Source organism: Tachypleus tridentatus, chromosome 6 (genome assembly GCF_004210375.1).
Source record: "Tachypleus tridentatus isolate NWPU-2018 chromosome 6, ASM421037v1, whole genome shotgun sequence".
Taxonomy (NCBI): domain Eukaryota; kingdom Metazoa; phylum Arthropoda; class Merostomata; order Xiphosura; family Limulidae; genus Tachypleus; species Tachypleus tridentatus.
The window spans coordinates 73,644,056-73,664,719 of NC_134830.1; the positions used below are offsets into that span (position 1 = coordinate 73,644,056).

At 31.7% G+C, this 20,664-nt stretch overlaps 1 long non-coding RNA gene across 13 annotated transcripts in view; it reads left to right on the plus strand.

Moving 5' to 3' along the window:
- Positions 1–20,664, plus strand: part of LOC143252805 (uncharacterized) — a 169,686-nt gene that overhangs the window by 60,138 nt on the left and 88,884 nt on the right. For all 13 annotated transcript variants that reach the window (XR_013029153.1, XR_013029146.1, XR_013029148.1 and 10 more), the window contains one exon: positions 2,816–3,080. This is a non-coding gene — a long non-coding RNA (uncharacterized LOC143252805). The remainder of the gene's footprint in view (positions 1–2,815; positions 3,081–20,664) is intronic.

Consider the following 20,664-nt stretch of genomic DNA (forward strand, 5'->3'; position numbering starts at 1 on the left):
AGAAAAGAGCTTTTGACCAGACTAGCATATTCTCTGCTCATAACAAGCCTGTAATATCAAATTTAATTACGTAATTTACCAGTCCTTTCTCATAAACATCATAATGTGTTTGTATATTTGAGATATATCTTATCGCATGTCATGAGTCAATAACAATGAAAATCTGGTGTTTTGAATTATATCTATATTAAATAGTCACATTTGAAAAGTTCCTGTGTCTAATATTTCAATAAGGATTTTTGTAAATCTTGACACAAATTGCCAATAGAGATTGTAGTGAACACATATATTATAGAGCACAAATGCTTAGCATTTATAAGGGGATGTTCTACGCAAATAATATAAACGTTGAGATTATACATCGTATTAAATTACATAATACTATATGTTTCTACTTAACGTTTGTATATCATTTGAAATTTCTGTATTGTTAATATATTTTTTTTGTATTCCATCGTGTAATATTCAATATATAGGTCGATATCAATATCAACTTTCCAACGACACCTATCGTGATAATATACATATAATTAATTTGATTTTTGTCTTCTTTCAAATAATTTTTAGTGTCTCTAATTCAAAGAGTACTTTCAACAACAATATAACGTTAAGAAATCACTATCTTAATGATTTGGTTTGTTTGTTGAAATTTGCGAGAAGTTGCTCAACAGCTATCTGCACTAGCTAATGAAAACGATTTTGGAACCTCATCACGTAGTTACAGTCCGTGTCACTACATCTATTCATGCTCTCTCTGGTGTCTTTGCGTCTTGACAGTAGACCTGCAGCATAGCTTCTATTGCAAAAGGTTCTGTCGTAAGGGTGTCATCCAAAACATCCTATTTGTTTGTTATATTTCCATTTTCTGAAGAATATATATTGCTAATGAGTTTGAATTCAATTTTAGTTTTAAGTTTATCAATCGTCAGAGTTTTATGTAGCTTTGTATTTAACAACAACAAAATACACAATAATTTCCTTGTGCGAATCCATCTGGACACTATTCTCTCTTTTGCTTTCTTCACCCTCTTCAGTGGCACAGCGACATGTCTGCAAACTTACAATGCTGGAAACAGAGTTTCGATATCCGCGGTGAGCAGAGCACTAATAGTCCGTTGTGTAGCTTTGTGCTTAACTACAACAAACAAATTGCTTTTTCTTTCGTAATTTGCTTGTTTGGTATTGGAGATTTGGTTGTAGATAAAGACCGAAGCAGTTGTCTGTTTTTTTTTTATTGTTTCGTTCTTTGCTTATTTGATATTTTAAGTTTCACACTTTGAACAAAATAACATTTCGGTCATTGATGTTTCTGACATGTTCAGTTTGTGAAGCGATCTTTCTTTTTTATCGGTAAATGAGCGAATTCTAAAATTTTGCATAACATATATCTTTATTACGTATTCGTTACAAAACATTTTCCCATAAACTTCAATGCATTATACAAGAGAGGATTTTTTCTCATTTAAGATTACGTAAATTCAGATTGTTTTTAACTCGTTATAACACGCAGGCATACGAGTAATTGGTGACTTTTACCTAGGCCTAGCATGGCCAGGTGTTTAGAACGCTCGACTCATAATCCGCTAGTTCGAATCCCTATCACACCAAACATACTTGTTCTCTCAGTCGTGAAAGCCTTATTATGTAACCGTCAATCCCACTATTCGTTGATAAAAGAGTTGGCGGTGGTGATGACTAGCTGCCTTCCCTCTATTTTTTACACTGCAAGATTAAGAACGGTTAGCGCAGATAGTCCTCGAGTAGCTTTGCGTGAAATTCAAAAGCACAAACAATCGCTGATATCCGTTCCTGAATGCCAAAATCCTTAATAACTGTGTCAAATGCTGATTTTTTTCAAAATTAAAATGCATTTTACGTTCCCTCTGTTATTAAAAACATAGCTTACCTACAATATAGTGTATAGAAAAATTCATAGTATGGCCAGATAGACAGAATTTTTCCGAGATAGTTACTGTGGTAATAGTATAACACGTAAACAAAAGAACATTGTATATAGACTCTAATTGTCTGCATTTGCGATGTACAGTTACACTTTGAAACTAAGACAAAAATAGCTGTTGTTTTCTTAAGAGCGCAAAACTAGTGAAAACAACTTGTTAGTTTGGATTTCTTCACTCAGAGAAAAAAGTGGAAACAAGCGTTGCCACAAGGGCGGGTGCTAAATAAAAGAACTTATATTACTCTGAAAGAATAACATACAATAAGATAAATTACAAATTAGAAAAGAGAAACAAAATGTTGTCTGTCCTGAGTTGATATTGAGTTTTTCATCTAAAAATACCTTAATTTGTTCTGATTTTTTATGTATTTTGTGATATTAGAACAATTGAAGATATTGCTCTCCAAGTAGGTTCGATTCCACTAGGCGGACTCAGCAGATAGCCTGATGTGGCGTTGTCTATAAGAAAACACACACACACACACACACACACACATTGCCCTTCAGAGATACAGTGGCGTGTCCGTTGACTTAACAACTCGAAAAACTGGGTTTTAAAAACAGTTATAGGCAGAGCACTGAAAACCCTTTGTATAGCTTTGTGCTTAACTTCAAACAAACAAGTTAAAGACATCGGTTACAGGCATCAGTTAACAGTAGTAGATATCTTGATATCAATTAATCAGATTTAGCTGTTTGTTGAAGGGTTACTTGAATAGTTCGTAATAGTTCATTTAGTCACGTTTAAAAACAGAAAAGGATTAATTAGTTCGAAATAGAAACCTATCTTCTTTCTCTCTATGTAATTTATTGAAGTGTATTGAGTACTGATAGTTTTATTTTGTTTCTTTTCAGCTATGGACAGAAAATTTGGTAACCCAACGATCCGCTGCTCCAAACTTTATTTCGTGCAACAATTTTTTTTGTCGCATTTGTTTTAAAGTAAATTATTTTCCTCTACTAACTTTAACTCTCTAACCTCAAAAGTAAAAAGCAAATGAACTTATGAATATTGAACTTTACAAAATCTTTAAAGTATAAAGTGGTGTTTTTTAACAAAAGAGATTTCTCGTGGGTCATTTTAAAAGTGTTTTGAAGATTATTCAACAAAAACTCACAGGTAAGACTTATAATTTTCTCAGTTTTATATAGTTGTTATTCAGCATCTAACTGAGATATTTCATTTTTTATTGCATTTTAGTTTAGTATGAATTTCTATAGATCATCGTAAATTACCCAAAACTTATTTACAACTTTCATTTATTTCTCATCTCTTTCTTCTAAAGTGGAATGGCATTTGTAGACGATAAATTCTAGTTTTCTTCAATAAATATTGTTACCAAATCTTTCACGAGACTTTCGAGAATATATTTGTTATTATTATTGCAGTTTGAAATATCTTCATACAGCTATGCAATAATTTGTTATTGTTTCTTCTCTTCTGGACTTCATAGAGTAATACTAAATGCATGTGTACTTTTCAGTAAAAATATTATTGAAATTAAATATATTAACCTTAACGTATATTCACAGGTTTCGGTAATCACACAGTGCCATAGATGCACATATGCAAGCAGTATAACGTTTATGATATTATACAGAAAGATAAGGCCGACTGTTCAATTTAACGTTATTACTCGGAGATCTTTCAAACGCATATGCTAACAAACACATTGAGCACAAATAATCAATGAAGTGTATAAAAGACTGTTTTTGTATTGGTTTTGTTCGGCAACGATAAATCACGAATGTTCAATGAGTTTCTTTAAAATGTGCCAAATCTCTTTTAGTGACTGATGGCCGTGCATTTCTAATTTAATTATGAAATTATTATTTTCTTTTTCATGTACAGACTCATTTGTATTTTACTTTAACTGTTTTTTTTTCTTAATATTAGCTAAAAACTACTTATGACACCTCTATAAGCGGCCCGTCATACCCAGGTGGGTTAAGGCGTGCGACTCCTACTCTGAGGGTCGCGGGTTCGCATCCCCCTCGCACCAAACATGCTCGCCCTTTCAGCCGTGGGGGCATTATCAATCCCACTATTCATTGGTAAAAGAGTAGCCCAAGAGTTGGCGGTGGGTGGTGATAACTAGCTGCCTTCCCTCTAGTCTTACATTGCAAAATTAGGGGCGGCTAGTGTAGAGAGCCCTCGAGTAGCTTTGCGCGAAATTCAAAAACAAACAGACACCTGTATAATAATATTTCTGGTATTTTCAGCTTACACCCACCTTTTGCGACAGAAGGGCCAAACTATTACGCCAGAGACCTAGGATTCTAATATTAAGCTTTAACAATTACGTAAAGTATATTACATTTCTAAAATAAAAAGTAATTCACACTCTGAAAAAATATGCGATGATATATCTGTTTACACGCTTTTTCAACACGCAAACCTTTCTCATTGTCCATTTCGTTAGGAGCTTACAAAGTATGTATTTGAATCATATTTATGGCAATAACATCCTTGGCTCAACAGTTCTTAATCTCTACAAGAAAAGAGCTTTAAGACTTTTTGTTTTGATGTTTTTACTTACTATGGTTTAAAATTGCTCTGTTATCCTATTATCACTTTAAACTAATTAAATCAAGTCCACATGTTAAAAAACAACAACAAAGAACAGAGATATCATTAATGTTTTTCGTTATTTACACCTTTTATAATGGGGAAAAAGTTTCGGGAATTCTTACAATAAAAGGACTTAGTTTTATGTATTTACAAACCTAAAATATCTGTGTATGGTTATACTTATTAAGTAGTAGAAACACTTTTAGAAATGTACCAGTCGTCTAGCATGTGAGCGTATTTTTAATGTTAGGTATTTAATGATGATAAGAGTAATTTATAATGCTTCTGAAAAATGCCCTTCGAACATATATATAATACGTTTGTAATCTAAACAATCCCTAAATATTATGAAAAATAACTTCAGTGGCCTTTCACTTCGATTATTTAGGTGCTTTAAGGCAGGTTATAATATTAATATAATTTTTGTAAGCATATAGAATAAGTTACTGTCAATTTTGATAATATGTAGTTGGATTCGATGTGAAAAGTGAGTTGCTCACATCTATTTTACACAAAAATTCTTCTCTTACTGTACAGCAGTAAGTTTATTGATTTCAAACGTGAAATCCGAAGTTTGAGTCCTGCGGTAAACTCTGCAGATATTCCGATGTGGCTTTGTTCAGAAAAACAAACAAACATGAGACTTTAAATAAGAAAAGGATGTGTAGGCGAAGTTTGACTTTTAATTATATTGATAAGGTATCAACTATATTTGTGCAACTTAATTACTAACATGTATGATAAGCTGCAATTAATATAATGCATGCGAATTACCAATTATTCATCCTTTGGCAATTCGAATTGATGCAGAGAGAATAAAACTGGAAACAATCAGCCAATTATAAATCCCTGTACGTTCTTTTCAGAATTACTTCACCATCTCTAGTATTTACATAACGCGAATGTATTTCAAAATACATCTTTTCATATGTATATATATACATAAAAATACATACTTTGTTCACATTTATCAATCTGGCAACACCCAGCTCTGTGAAAGTTAAAAGTGTTTGCATATTTATGTTCCATACATATTCTAGAGCAGTTGCTCCTGCAGGCAGCCAGGAAAATGTATATTATTGATGAAGATAAATAAAATCATATTTGATTCATAAAAGATTAACATGTTATTTTTGTTTCATACAATTCAGGGCAAGCGGTTACAAAATTAACTGCTGTTATAACCCTTCTCTCCATGAGGGTGAGCGTGGATCATCTTTCATTTTCCCTACGTAGAAAGTTATTCGTGTTGTCGCTAGAACTAAAATCTTTTCCAGGGGCAAAACGCGCCACATGAATATAAAATAGGCACGATTCGTGGAAAGAATCCTTTTCAGTATATTTTTAGGGATTGATACATAACATATGAATATATATATGTTATAACGCTTACCTTATCTGCTTGGAGTAACCAATAAGGACCGCACAACCAAAAAAAGTAAAAAAAAAGGATAGAAGACTCTCACCAGTCGTTATCGTTATTTATCTAATGTAAATTAAGTTGAGAATAAATGAACATACTCATTATATAATACTTCATATGGCTAAGAACGGACGAAGGTTTTTTTAGTTTTCAAATGTGAATTTTGTTGGTGACGGTAAAGGCAGAGGCAAAATTGCATGCGATATAAAATGTACTTAGCCTCACGTACGTGTCATTTTCCTTTCACCTGTACTCAGCACAACATAACTGCAAGCCTTTCGCGTATCGTTTACAGATTTTCTGAACTAGTTTTGCCCCCTGTACGATAATTTGTTTTGTATGTACTTAAAATAAGTTACCATGTATTTTTACAATATAATTGGATTTAATACAAATCGTGGGAACCTTATATATATTTATACATGAAACCTCAAAAAAAGAAAAGATGTATAGGCATCTCTAGTAAAAATAAATCTTAATATTCATTTACTTTCCTGCATAATCTCGGGACTGTATTATAATATTTATCACATTCATATGATAAAAAAGATAATGTCTACTTTATTTCTTTGAGAATTCTTTTTTTTTTTTCTGGACAATGTAGCTTTGCTATAGAATAACTAATCTTGCTGCTGGCGGTGTTTTCAGCCTTTAAACCATCTAACGAAATTAATGTCACTTTTATAAATGAAAATCAAGTCTGTTCTTTCATAAAGGGCAACCGTCTCAATAGTTAGTAGTGAAATTTAAACTTAAAGCTAAAGAATTATGTATTATAGTTCTAAATACGAAGTCTTTGGCCGCGTATTGTGTTAGTGCATAAGAACTAAATAGTGTCTGAGGAAGGTATTCATCACGTGCAAATGAAATGCTGTTAAGAATCACGAAAATAACATATTTGCCTCATTTGCAAACTTAGCCATCCTGCAAGCTATAAACCTTATTCAAAGTTTTAGAAGAAAATAAACAGAAGTAAGAGCATAACGAAACTATCTATACTAAGGACTCGTTCTTTGAGCTTAAATGTACAACCCAAATCAATCGTTCCTAAACAAGAAATAGAACTCATATCAGACTCCACACACGAATTTATCTATAGATTGATGCTTTATTCAAACTACGAGATAAAAGTCAAAAGAAGTAACATAGCTAACATAGTTTGTGTTTCATTTCTAACCAAGTTGCAAATTAACTAAGATACGGGCAAATTTATCGATATATGCGTATCATAACAACCAGTCCTTTCAACAACTACCACAGGCAATATTAACTTGCAATTTGACACTACTGAGAACATGATTATGAAATTATGTAACACTTTTTAAGACAAAATACATGTATATATATATATATATATATGTATATATCTGAGCTTAAGTTAGCTATTAATATTTTTCTTTATGTAAAATACAAAAATAGTAGAGTTCCTAAGTATCACAGCTAAGGATTTGTATCTACGTTTGCTAACGATACACAATCTTATTCGTATGATACTGGTAAATTAAATTGTGATGAGTTATTGATTGTTAATACATATATTTACCTATTTTAGGCAGTTAACATTTATATTGTTCTTCACCTAGTACTATATTATAATATACTTGAGGAGAAGATTATAAAATAAACCATATTTTTAGTATCTTTGATGATTATAAGAGCAAGCATATTTGATTGCATTAAACTAAATGACGATCGTTTAAATGATATAATCAGTAACGTAATTATGCCCCCAAAGTCCATGCAATTGCGGATGGGGAAGACAAAACAAACCCTACGTGCCTGAAAAGCTTAAGAATTTCTAACAGAGGTAATAAATGTAGGGGAATCAATTTCTTATTACACAATGAGGACTATCTTTGGTTAATATCGATCTATCATTATTAAATGACTAAATTCCAATACATAAATGCTCTTAGAACGATATTTTTATTTATTCTTTGTCACGAATTGTACCACAAAAATATTATGAAGTTTGGAATATTTTTGAAGATAAATGTGACAATTTTCTTGTTGTAGGTCTTTGGCAAAGAATACAGCAACGCTCACAAAGCTCATACATACAAAGTTAACTTTTCCAAAGCTAACTTGGATTGTTTTATTTCACGAGTTAAATGTATCCCTCTTGATGTATATTTATATTAATTTATATAGAAATGGTGTTAAGGATCAAGTGTACAATATAACCACGTGTACAAGTGATGAAAGTTCTTTTTGGTAAATTTCTGAACAAAGTGAAAAAGAAATTATAAAAGAAAAATATGAAAAACATACAAGGAAACAAAAGATAGATACTTTAAAAAGGAATAAACTAAACATAGCAAGTTGTAAACAATCTTATTTTATTTTTAAAAAAGTACTATAGCGCCTGTATTTTGTAATAAAATTTAGCATAGTGATTTAGGATGCAAACATATACGTTACTTTTCATTGTTTCCAATATTAACTAAATGAACAAACAACTTGTTATCGAATTTTAAGTTACTATTTCATGAATTGTTGTCTATCTTCCTAATTCCGATAATCCACAAGGATACGTTACACTGTGCTTTATTTGTAAACGATATTCCCGGTCCATGTCGAATATTAATTCCATCTATGCAAGAGAAATGCTAGTGATACAGCCTACAGCTTATATGTTTCCGAAAAAAAAATTGAATACTCTTTGCTTGATCTAGACATTTGGTGTCATATCTTTACAGTTCAATTGAACTTAGCCAAAACGTAGGTTATAATATTTTACTTATGCAGTTATATAAAGTAGAACACTCTAAGTCCAGTAAGAGCTAACATTTTTGGTAGTTATGGAATGATTCTACTAAAACACAGATAACTGGTTATAATTTCTATTGTAGTTATAACTGCAAGTGACACGAAGTTAATCTTATTAAGAAATGGCAGAGACACGTTATTAGTGAACCTTTTTTTTTTGGGGGGATTCTGAGCTCCTACTAATGCTTTTAAAACACATAGAAAGTTAAAAAAATTGCATTTTAAAATTAACTTTGGATTTACCTTAACAGCCTTCACCTCATTTATTCATTTTCAAACTCTTTTGCCTATTTGAACAAGAAATACCTCAAGAAAATTAAGATTCACTCACTCCTAATAAAAAAATAAAGTAATCTTTTGAAATGCATTGAATAAATTTATTTTACCATTTGTAAAAAGTAGAATCTTTGAGTTATAATCAGTTATATTTATTTTACTTAATGTATTAGTTAATTATACGTGTATTTTTATTGGTTTATGAGCACTTGAGTTAATCATACAGGCCGGCGGAAGAGGGTTTTATTGCTTAGAATCCCTGTACATTCAATTCGAATATGAGATTCACTTTTTTCCACCACATACAGATTTTAAAGAAAACCTCATACGTATGTTTACATAGGTGAATCATTTTTCTTAAAATTGGGTCATATTTTGTTGTGCTTAAAATGTTGCCAGCCACTGGATTAGTCTAGATTTCTCTAGACTAATCACGACGTGAGGGTCCTATCGATTATTTTAAAACCCACAGGAAATATACCACTCTTATATAAACAGTAAACAGACCACATAACGTCTAATTTCGGGATGGTTTTTGCTTGTGCGTGCACTTTGATATACTTTTTGCAATGTTATTTATTTGTTGCTATGTCAACAAGAGATTGTGTAAATGGCTTATACATATGTTATATTTGTTGTAAATAAAAAAAGGAAAACATTACATAATTCGTTAAAAAGGTGTTATTGCGTGTACTTTGGAATAAAATTTGGTTATCAAGACAAATCAGGAGTTCTATACAGAATTTGTACCATTTGTATCGAAGAGTTGAGACAATGGAGAAAAGTAAGAAAGAGCTTTTGCCTTTTCGAATTCCAGTAATGTGGCATGAGCCTAGAAATCGCAGAGATAATTGCTATTTTTGCTCTTGTAACAGCCAAAATTGCAATTCTTGAACTAAAAAAGAAGTTTATTAACCAACCCTTCAATCTGCTATAAGACCCGTTGCTCATGGCCTTATGTGCCTGTATTTACTCCGTTAGAGACTCTTGGTACAGTCTCGTTTGATTTTGAACCTGATGTCAATAGAAATTATGAGAAGGATTGCTTTTAACTTGGAACGTCTGGTGAACCAAAACTTTCTATACAAGGTGAACTTAGTAACATGGTGAGAGGTTTGGGTATTCTTCAAGGATTTTGGTCCCATATGACGAAAATATTGTCAATAACATGTTCATTATTTTCAAAGAGTTGGATTGTAATATGAGATAGTCCATTTTTCACTCTCACATATTGACTATTTCCCTAAAAACCTTAGCGCCCTCAGCGAAGAAAAAGGGAAAAAGTTTCATTAAGACATGAAGAAAATAAAAATGCGGTATCAGGAAATGTGGTCACCATGATGGCTGATTACTGTTAGTCATTGAAACGAGATGCTCCAGTTTTGAGACTAAACTATTTGGTTTGGTTTGGTTTGAATTTTGCGCAAAGCTATGTCGGGCCTTTTTAATATTGAAAACGATGAAAGGAAAGAAAAAATAACTTATCGGTAATAGATGGTGAACAAAAATTGAACTATAATTATCAAAAACAAACCCAGTTCAATTATTGTATTTTTGAAAACTTCTATGGGTATCATATGATCTGAATTGTTTTCTATATTGTATAGATGTTTTTACATATACCTCTGTTTAAAATTGTCATCTAATTAACTGTAACAGGGGTTCAACTACAAATCGTCATTCATAATTTTGGAGCTTAAATTATAGAAAAATTATTTAATCTTAATTTCCTGATATTTATTTACTAAAAGCTTCATTTAGTAATTGATTATTTGTGTTTATATTTGTTAGGTTACTTGTGTTTTATATAAAAGTTTTGGCTGTAAAATAAGTCGGAAGAAAAACATTGGAAAGAAGCAAATAACAGTTAGTGTGTAGACGCTAGTTTCATCAACTTATTACTTGTTTTGCAGTTTTTTTCTAGAAATGACTACCTCTAGGACTTTGTCAAAATTTTCAAAATAAAGAAATGACTTAACCTAGCTGCTACATTAATAAGAATAACAAACTGACAAAGTTTAGCTATAAAAATAGCTTTATTCTTCTGACAAGTGAGTTAACTACGTTTAACAAAATAATATGTTCCATTTCATGGTCTGTTAAAGCTAGTTAGTTATTTTGAATTTGCGCAAAGCTACTCGAGGGCTATCTGCACTATCCGTCCCTAATTTAGCAGTGTAAGACTAGAAAGAAGGCAACTAGTCATCACCACCCACCGCCAACTCTTGGACTACTCTTTTACTAACGAATAGTGGGATTGACCGTAACTTTATAACGCCCCCACGGCTGATAGGGCGGGCATGTTTGGGGTCTGTTAAAGAGTTTTCTTTCTCGTATAGTGGTAAAGAAAAAGACTTAACATTAAATTTCATAACAAACATTTTATTAACTTTTTTCTCAAGAATCACAGAAAATTTCTTGTTCTCAGATGATAGAAAGTAGTACATTTCTATCAAATGGCAATTTAGTAAACCTGGTTTCACCTAAACTTTGACAAATATTTCGATTTATATGGTAGTCAAATTTCTGATATTTCCTTTGTAAAACCAAAAAATAGTAACATTAATATTTCAATAATGTTGTAATATTTTGTTATTGTAAAATGCCTGCATATATATATATGCCCTGGCCGTAGTCTAATAATATTACTTCTAGGAGTGTGAATCCAATTTGCATCCAGTTGCAGTAAAGTCATGCTCTATACTTTAGATCTGTTAGTGTGGTATGAAGATAACAGGCAAATCTCTTTATTCCATCATATATGAGAAGCCAAAGAAGTGGTAATGGGTACTGTTGACCAGCTAGCCGCCTTCCCACTTGTTCGACCATTGTGAGGTTTCGCGTTATTTCTGAAACAAGTAAAAACAAACATATTTGAACTTTTTTGACAGTTTACCAGTCTAAATGACAAGTTTCCAAACAAACACTTTGTATTTCATCGAGTATTAAATTTTAAAAAAAGATAAAGCAATTTCTTTACGAAGCATGAAATATATATTTTTTTCTTTAATTCTGAGAAAAATATCATGGAGTAGCATTGCACTTACAAGGTATCTAAGGATATTAAAGTCGAGATTTAGTACTGTTTAGTACGTTTCATGTTTTTGGCTAGGAATGAGTGTTAAAAGTGACATTCAGTCTGCAGCTTTAATTCTTTTAGCCTTACACTCCCTTGAGCGTACAACTGCCTTTCAAGTGAACAAAGAAATAAACAAAAACCTAAGAAAGAAAATGCGCAGTTTCCTGTTATATGTTTTAAACCCTTAGTTATCAGTTGTGTCTATCATATCATTGATATATGCAGCAAAGCATTTGTGGATTCATAACTTCGTTCGTTGCAAAGTTCCTACTAATAAAATAGCTTAATAATAAGGTAGTCAATATTGCAATTAATTCTACTATGTACATAGAAAAGGTGTAGGTTCACCTAATTCTTTTAATAATATCTTATACTAAGAGAGAGTTGTAACAGTCGTAAATAAAATTCATTTGTGTCGAATTTTCGAGCAAAGATACACGATGGATATCTCCGTCAGCCGTCCCTAATTTAGCAGAGTAAGACTACAAAGAAAGCAACTAGTCATCACCACCCACCGTCAACTGTTGGTCTGTTCTTTTACCAACGAATAGTGGGATTAACGTCATGTCATAATGCCTCCAAGGCTGAAAGGGCGAGCATGTTTGGTGTGACAGGAACTCGAACTCATGGCCCACAGATTGCGAGTTGAACGTCCTAACCACCTAGCAATGCAGGCCCTGACATAAAGATAAATGCGTTAATATGGATATCCAATGTAATTTGATTGTTAAACTATTTTTTGTTTAAGAATATGTGTAAACTTTACAAGTTTGGCTTCATACAGTCTGTGTGGTTATAACGTTTTTGATTAATGTGTGTTCTACATGTTAATATTTATTAGAGTGAAAATTGCAGGACTTATGTTTATATAGCCTTAACTAGTTTAATGTATTTTTGTATATTTTTTTTTGCACACAATATTTGCGTCGCAAAGCTACAAATTTAAGTGTTCTGGCACTGATTTATATACTTAGCTTAAAATATCTTGATTTATTTTGTTTATTATTCCATAGATTTGTTGACTTTGACTGCTTTCACAATAACATATTATGAGTATAATTAATGTAAGTTAAAAATACAATGCTCTTTATGTAAAAAGGTGCTAATTTCTTTCTTTCAAATTCTCTAAGTTAAAAAGAAAGAATTTTTTGTCTTACGTAAAAGAAATTAAAACAGTTCCAAAGTTGAAATAATAAAACTGCATTATACGTAACTAGTAAGGCATTACACAGTTTTATATATATAATGACAATAATCTCATTTCACACGGTTTTGTTTTTTCAAAAGCAAAAAAAAGTGCAGATTTTTACTATAAAATTTGGCTTCATTTCTTCTACAATTTTCTTAAATTCATACTGATGCCATTTTAATCCTAGTTTCTAAGTCTGTGGTACAACCTACATCACTCTTTAACTGTTACACTAATGCATTCGTGTTCACATACATCTTTCTACTTCGGCTCTGCTATCTTGTATGGAAATTCAAATGACTTCCAGCATCCATAATCCTGAAGTCGAACCATAGAAAGCTAAGGGACTAGTTATCTTGTTCTTGTGGCGTTTGAGCGATGGTAACGAATGTTTTATCTCCCATTCTTTCCTTAAGACGAGGATTGTTGGCTCCAAATCAGTACGTCTAGAGACTTAAATAAGCAATGTTAGGAAGCTCAATTTTTAGAACCATTCCATTTAACTGCAAGGGGGATTGAAACCTTATTTTATGTTCTACGGGATCAATAGCTAATTTCTTTTGCTTTCCAATCCAGATAGTCATGTCATTAGGGATTTTATATCACAGTTGATTTATATTTAGGATTTTTAAAGCAAATTCTCAAGTTGCATACAACGGTAGAATATTAAAATTACAGTACTAAATCTGTAAAACGTTTTAACATAACTTTGATAGCTGATAGTAGCCAGATGTTTCTTTATTTAAATTATTTGTTTTTCTTCATCAGCGAATACGTTATATTATTTGTTCAGTCAATCAGAATATCTTAGAATTTTAATAATGCGTTTTTAAATCTAAGTACTTTTTATAATGAAACATCAACAAATAATTCATGCTACAACTTAAAGTTAAGAGTAAAAAAAAAGATTACAAAAAGAATTAAATCTAGTAATGTCTAATATCAATCTTTCAAACACAGTGCAAACAAGATAGTAGGGATGGGATTTGTATGGGTGAGTTTTCTTTTAGCAAAGCTACATCGGGCTATCTGCTGAGTCCACTGAGGGAAATCAAACCTCTGATTTTAGTATTGTAAATCCGTAGACCTAGCGCTGTACCAGCGAGGAACTGTGCCATTTCTATCATTCCGACATAATAGCATAGACACACAGTGTAGTAGAATGTTAACAGATAAAAAAAGGTTAAATTAAACTCAGTCGTGATTGAATAGTTATATATATTGCTCTATGTTAATTCATATATCATTACTCAATAACCTAGGAGTCATCAAAGTTAAAATTTATAGATTGTATTATAAAATACAAGATTTTATTCTTGTACAAGGTTTCTTTCAATAATGTCTATCACCTATTGTAACAAAAAAGATTAGTTTAGAAGGAACTAGCCGAACATTTTAAAGTTAAAATTTATAGATTGCGTTATTCTTGTACAAGGTTTCTCTCAATAATATCTATCACCTATTGTAATAAAAGAGATTAGTTTAGAAGGAACTAGCCGAACAATTTAAGGATATGAAAATATTTCAAACATGAACGATTTATTTCTATCATCGAAAGTTTTTGTTGTTTTTACTCATGTACAGAGAGCGGTTATCCGTACGAACTAACTTACATGTATAGTTAAAGCACATTGAACTGTTTCTTTTTTGTTATTACTTAAATGTTACATTTCTTTATCATTAAGACTAGAATACCTTCCATTGGTCCATCTTGTTTCGTGACTAACATGTTAGAATTGTTTTCAAAAGTCAGACTTCCGAAATCTGTTTTATGACCATTCCTACTCGCTATCATTTTTATCAAAATGAAATAATAGCCTTATATATTTCAAAATGTAGCTGAAAGACTTATGATGAATATATTTTTTTTACTTATTTATGATATTTTTTTCTTTTTAGCAACGTTTCTTTATATAAAATATAGACATACGTTCTTAGCACAAACATTTATAAAATTGATCTGTAATACTGTGAGAACGTTCAATATAGAATTTTAAGCTATAGACAGGTAAAACATTGCATTTCTTTTCCCCTTATATATCATTGATAAATTACTAAATTCAAATATCTAAGAATGTCTAATTTTATAGCAAAGCATCAATTATTAATATAGCTTATATGCACATATCTTTTTAGTATGTTATTTGTTTGTTGTAATCGCAGTTAAAGATTGATAAATTGTTTACAGTTATCGTAGTTCCTCAACCAGTTCAATGGCATGGCCATAACAACCAATTTAAATACAAATATGGAATGTACTTCAATTAAATTAAGGGTAGAGATATCTCAATATCTTTCGATAGTCAAATACTTCGTGAATTATATTATATATTATTTTTACACTATTACCTATTGGATCTTTTAAACATTGGGGGAATCGTGTCTCAGTGATTATTCTGCTGGACTACAGATCAGCTGTCTATCGCTCGCATCTCGTTATTGTCATAAAATATTGTGCTGCGCACTTTGGGGTCAAGAGTTGTTATAAGAATGATGATCAAATACCATTGTTCGGTCAGACAAGAGAATTGCGAGAGTTAACGGTAGTTATTGTGGGTTAGTTTTCTTCAATGATCGTTCTAATTTTCTCAGTCTATTTGCGGAACGATCGTTTTAATGTGCACCACTAATAATGCAGTGTGCAGATGTACAATACCATTTTTTTTTTTTTTGAGGGGGAATGCGGGAGGTTATTTTTAGAGCATAGATACTGTCGGATCATTAGGCCGCTTTGCAATGCTACATGGTAGTTAACAGGTTACAGGCTCTGTTGAGACTCCACACTATGACATGGTGAAGCGGCTGCAATAATGAAGTGTACGGAACTTGATTGGTTGTTGTGTGATCGCCGCTTTGAGGTCTTGTCTATCAGTTCAAAGTTACGGACGGCTAGCGAAAATAGCCCTTGAGTATCCTTGCGTGAATATCCGAAAACAAACTGTTAAACATCGTAATTTTAGACGCTTTTGAAAAAGCGATAGCCCTGAATTATAAATAAATTGAATTACTTGACGTTAAATACATATGTATGATTAGGATCGCATTAGACTAAACACATTTTTGAAATATTTTGCTTGTTTAATTTTGTTATCGTAAAGTTTGAGAAGGGGATATCTGAGCAATAATCGTCGATGAGGTCGAATCTTGAATTATAGTATTGTAAGCCCTCAATCCTACCGCTGAGCCACCAAAACACATATTTATTTTTAAACACTGTGATATTATGTTGACATTAAAATTATGTTTTAAACATCTTGATACAAGTCACCGTTATTTTACGATTCTTTTAATATATTTTGTCGAAAGTCAGATTCCAATAACAGTAACGGTTTTAAAATAGCACATTGATACAAATACAATGTGGTAAGTGAACTGTTGATCATTAAGAATTTTATATGCTGCTATGTCACATCTTCCGATATAGTTAATACAAAATATTTTGACAATACAACTCTTAATGCATTCACTCCTACGTATATATATAGACAAGCTTTTAGTAAACTTTCTTCACTGATTGTCATGCAGTTTAACTTATTTTTGTTGTTTGTAATTAAGCATAAAGCTACACAAAGTACTTTGTCCATCAGGGGTATCGAAACCCGGTTTTTAGCTTTGTAAGTCTGCAGACATACCGCTGTGCCACTGCAGGAGGGGTACAGTTTAACTAAAAACAAACTTTCTTTTAGAGAAATGAATTAATTAAGTTTGTCCTACACAAAATTTGTGAATGCAATTGAGTATTCAACTCCGACATAGCGGCTCATAGAATTTCTTCGGACTTACAAAGTTATAAACAGAGCTTCGATACCTTAGATGGACAGAGCACAGATAACCCATTGTTTGTTTAGCTTTGTGCTTAACTTTCAACAAACAAACAGTCTCTTGACCATTTTGAGATCTAATTACAGTTTTGGAATCATGAGATCAAAACATTTCGGTTGATATATTTGACCATGCCCAAAATATCACAGATTAATTTACTCTAATTCTGCGTCAAATAACTTAAATATTGATGGTAGGCTGGTAGAGATCCTGACAACTAATAAAACTGAACCAGGTACACTCGCGCTCCACGCTTGGTGTTGCTAGCGCTCAAAAATATAGCTATTAAAAATGAAAACAAAAAAAATCTCATAGATTACTTTGCTCTAATCCCGCCTAAAAGAATTTCAAGTGTCGTGTCTATTGAGGATTCCCTTTTATTTTTTTATTATACAGTTGGTAACATTAACATCAAATATATCTTGTTAATGATACTATTACCCACTTTGTTCAAAGTTGTTATATATTTTAACAGCAATGACGCACCAGAGGAGAAAATCAAAGAATTCTTGATTGATGTAACGTAATGAACGAAATGATTCAGATCTTATCCTTTCAACCGTGGGGGCATTATAAACTTTCACTCATTTCAACTATTCGTCTAGAGTACCCCCAACTTGACAATGGATATTGTTTACTAGATGTCTTCCCATTTTCTAAATCAGGGATGGATTAGTACAAAACAGACCTCAAGTGTTTTTGCATAAAATTTAACAAATAAAGGAACGAACTTGCTTACATGAACGCAAAATAAATATTTTAAATTCTGGTACTGAATTTTAATATAGGACAAAAAGAGTTTTTCTTTTATGCTAATAAATAAAATTTAATTTGTATGAAGTTGTAAAAGTGTTATATATATATTTGATTTTTAATAATCTTAACTGTAACAACGGAAACGTAATTTTACACTTTTAAGCGGAGTAATTTTATTTTAGTAAAATGTACCGCGAAAGTTGAACTTTTTAATTTCCGCTGGTAAATCTGAAATGCTAACAGAAATATGCCAAACTTGTCAGTCTGCGGGGATCATACCCTACAAACCGGGTTTTGATACTAGTGTTTGGCAGGTCCCGACATGGTCAGATGGTTAAGGTACTCGACTCGTAATCCCCGAATCCCCGTCACACCAAATATGCTCGCCCTTTACTCAATACATGTAAATATCGGAAGTATCTCACACTATACGAAATTTAAAATTCAGAAACAGCTAAAATCGGATAGAAAAAAGTGCATCATTAAAAAAAAAAAGCGTTCCGCCATTGTTAATGTGACATCATCAGATATTCAGCACAATTGTACGCGACACTTAAGTATATCCAATCGGTGACTTCACCCACGTAACCCCAAGCTGGCATGAGTATAAACCTATTTCTAGTGTTTTATTTATTGAAGGTTTATATTTTTGGTAAAATGGCTTCTTTTATTTTACGTTTATTAATATTAGGTTCTCGACATATAACTTTAACAATTTTATTTTTATTATGATGTTCTCTATGGTTGAAATGTTGGTAGACGTGATGGAGCATGTGCATATTCTGATATTCAAGTACTTCAAAAGCCGTAGATAGCCCTCGTGTAGCTCTGAGCGAAATTCAAAATAAAACTTGGGGGAAAAGTTCAAAAACAATCTAGGCATCATTAAAAACTATGTAGTAACATTATTATAAGCTTTGCAATTAACTATTAGCATTAATGAACGTATAGTATTAAAAAATTAAATATACATTCGTTTTATTATTGTTAAGCATTTACTTATTATTTTTCACTTTCATGGCCAAGTGAAAAAGCATTATCATAGGGACGGAGGCTTGTATTATATATTCTTGAGTGCGCCCATGGAAAATTCATTACTAAAATTACAAAATAATCCCTTCATTCTAATGTAGATTATCACGCATCCCTGTAATGCACTGATAAATGCTGCTTCGGCTCTAGGTTGATCTTGCTTGTAAGTTTCAGGTTTCTAATTAAATAACCGCCAGCTTCGGGCCTAATTTTTTTTTCCATGGTGACACATAGCGGTGATTATGTTAACGTCGTTAACATTCACTGTTAAATTCAGTCTCTAGATTAATGTTTGCAATAGAAGAAGACGTTTTAAAAGCAAGAACAATGTATAGTTTTGGGTTATTACTGAACACAATAGACTGTATAAATAAATTGTGATAAGAAATGATTAAAGAGCTCTAGATAATCAAATTCTCCAAACTTAGGAATGTGTGGAATTAAATAAATTATAGAACAATGCTTGATACTTACGATTTGATAAACTGACGTTCTATAGTTTAAAATACACAGTTGTTAGTCTTAGTTAGTTTGTGGTAGAGAATTGTATGTATAAAATATTTCACCCAGTCCCCAGTGTGTCAATGGTATGTCTGCGGACTTATACTGCTAAAAACCAGGTTTCGATAACAAATAAATTAAACCCTTAATCTCAAAGTGCGATCACGTTTTTTGTGACAACAGGATGCGAGTCATGAATTTACAATATTATGATTTATTAGCAAGCTTGATCTTCACCAAGTACCAGTGTTGCTGTGTAAGACACATAATAAGGCCGTAAAAAGCAATAGTTTGTTATTGAATCAAAGTAACAAAACTGGTCATTAAGAAATGAAAATTTACAAATATGTTTCAAGTCTTAGACAGAACAAATATTATTAATTTGGATCAAGCTGCTAAGAAAAAAATAATATATGCATTATTATACCAAGAATATCAGTCGAGGTAAATATGATAATCTTATTTATTAGTAAAGTACATTCATCTTATCAATATTTCATTGCATCTTAAACTACCAAAATACATTTTGATTTACTAGTTTGACATATTTACATCTGGAAGTATTTACAATACACAAGGGACAAGTTTCGGTTATTAAAATGTAGGATTGACCGTCACATTGTAACGCATATTGTCTGAAAATAAAAAGAACCCAATGTACAAACGTTAGAGATATCGATGTTCATTTGACATTGATATGTTATATTACTTTGGAATTAATAAATTATTATCCGATCCCATGGCCACCAAGCAGAAATAGCGAGTATCTTCAGTGTCGAGATTCGATCCTGAAAAAGGAAGATTACGAATTGAGAGCCTTAACTACCACATCGTGCCCTTCGAAAGCAGTTATAATAAACAATGTACAATAACTATATTGTGTTTCGTAATACAATATTACTGGAGACAGGCCAGAACAAACAGTACCATCTTTGACAAAAATATTATTATTGAACATCTAGGATTAGTATTCTCGTCCGTACGAGCTAATTCAGCGCAATCTATTAACTCTTCATAGTAAAATGTTACAATCAATTCCTGCTTGCTGATACTTGTTAACCTACCAGTTATACACTGAATAAATGCTTATTATAAATAGACAATCAGAAGATGTTGTGAGAAATAGAATCTATTCAGTTTGATGTCTTTAATACCTTATATTTTAACAAGCCTACGCTTACAGTTTGAAAAGTTTTTATACTTAAATTTATGCGGAAGTCTTTTATACCTTCGGTTAACGAAAATAACATCGAATACATTTTCTGAATTATAATTAAAAGTTAAG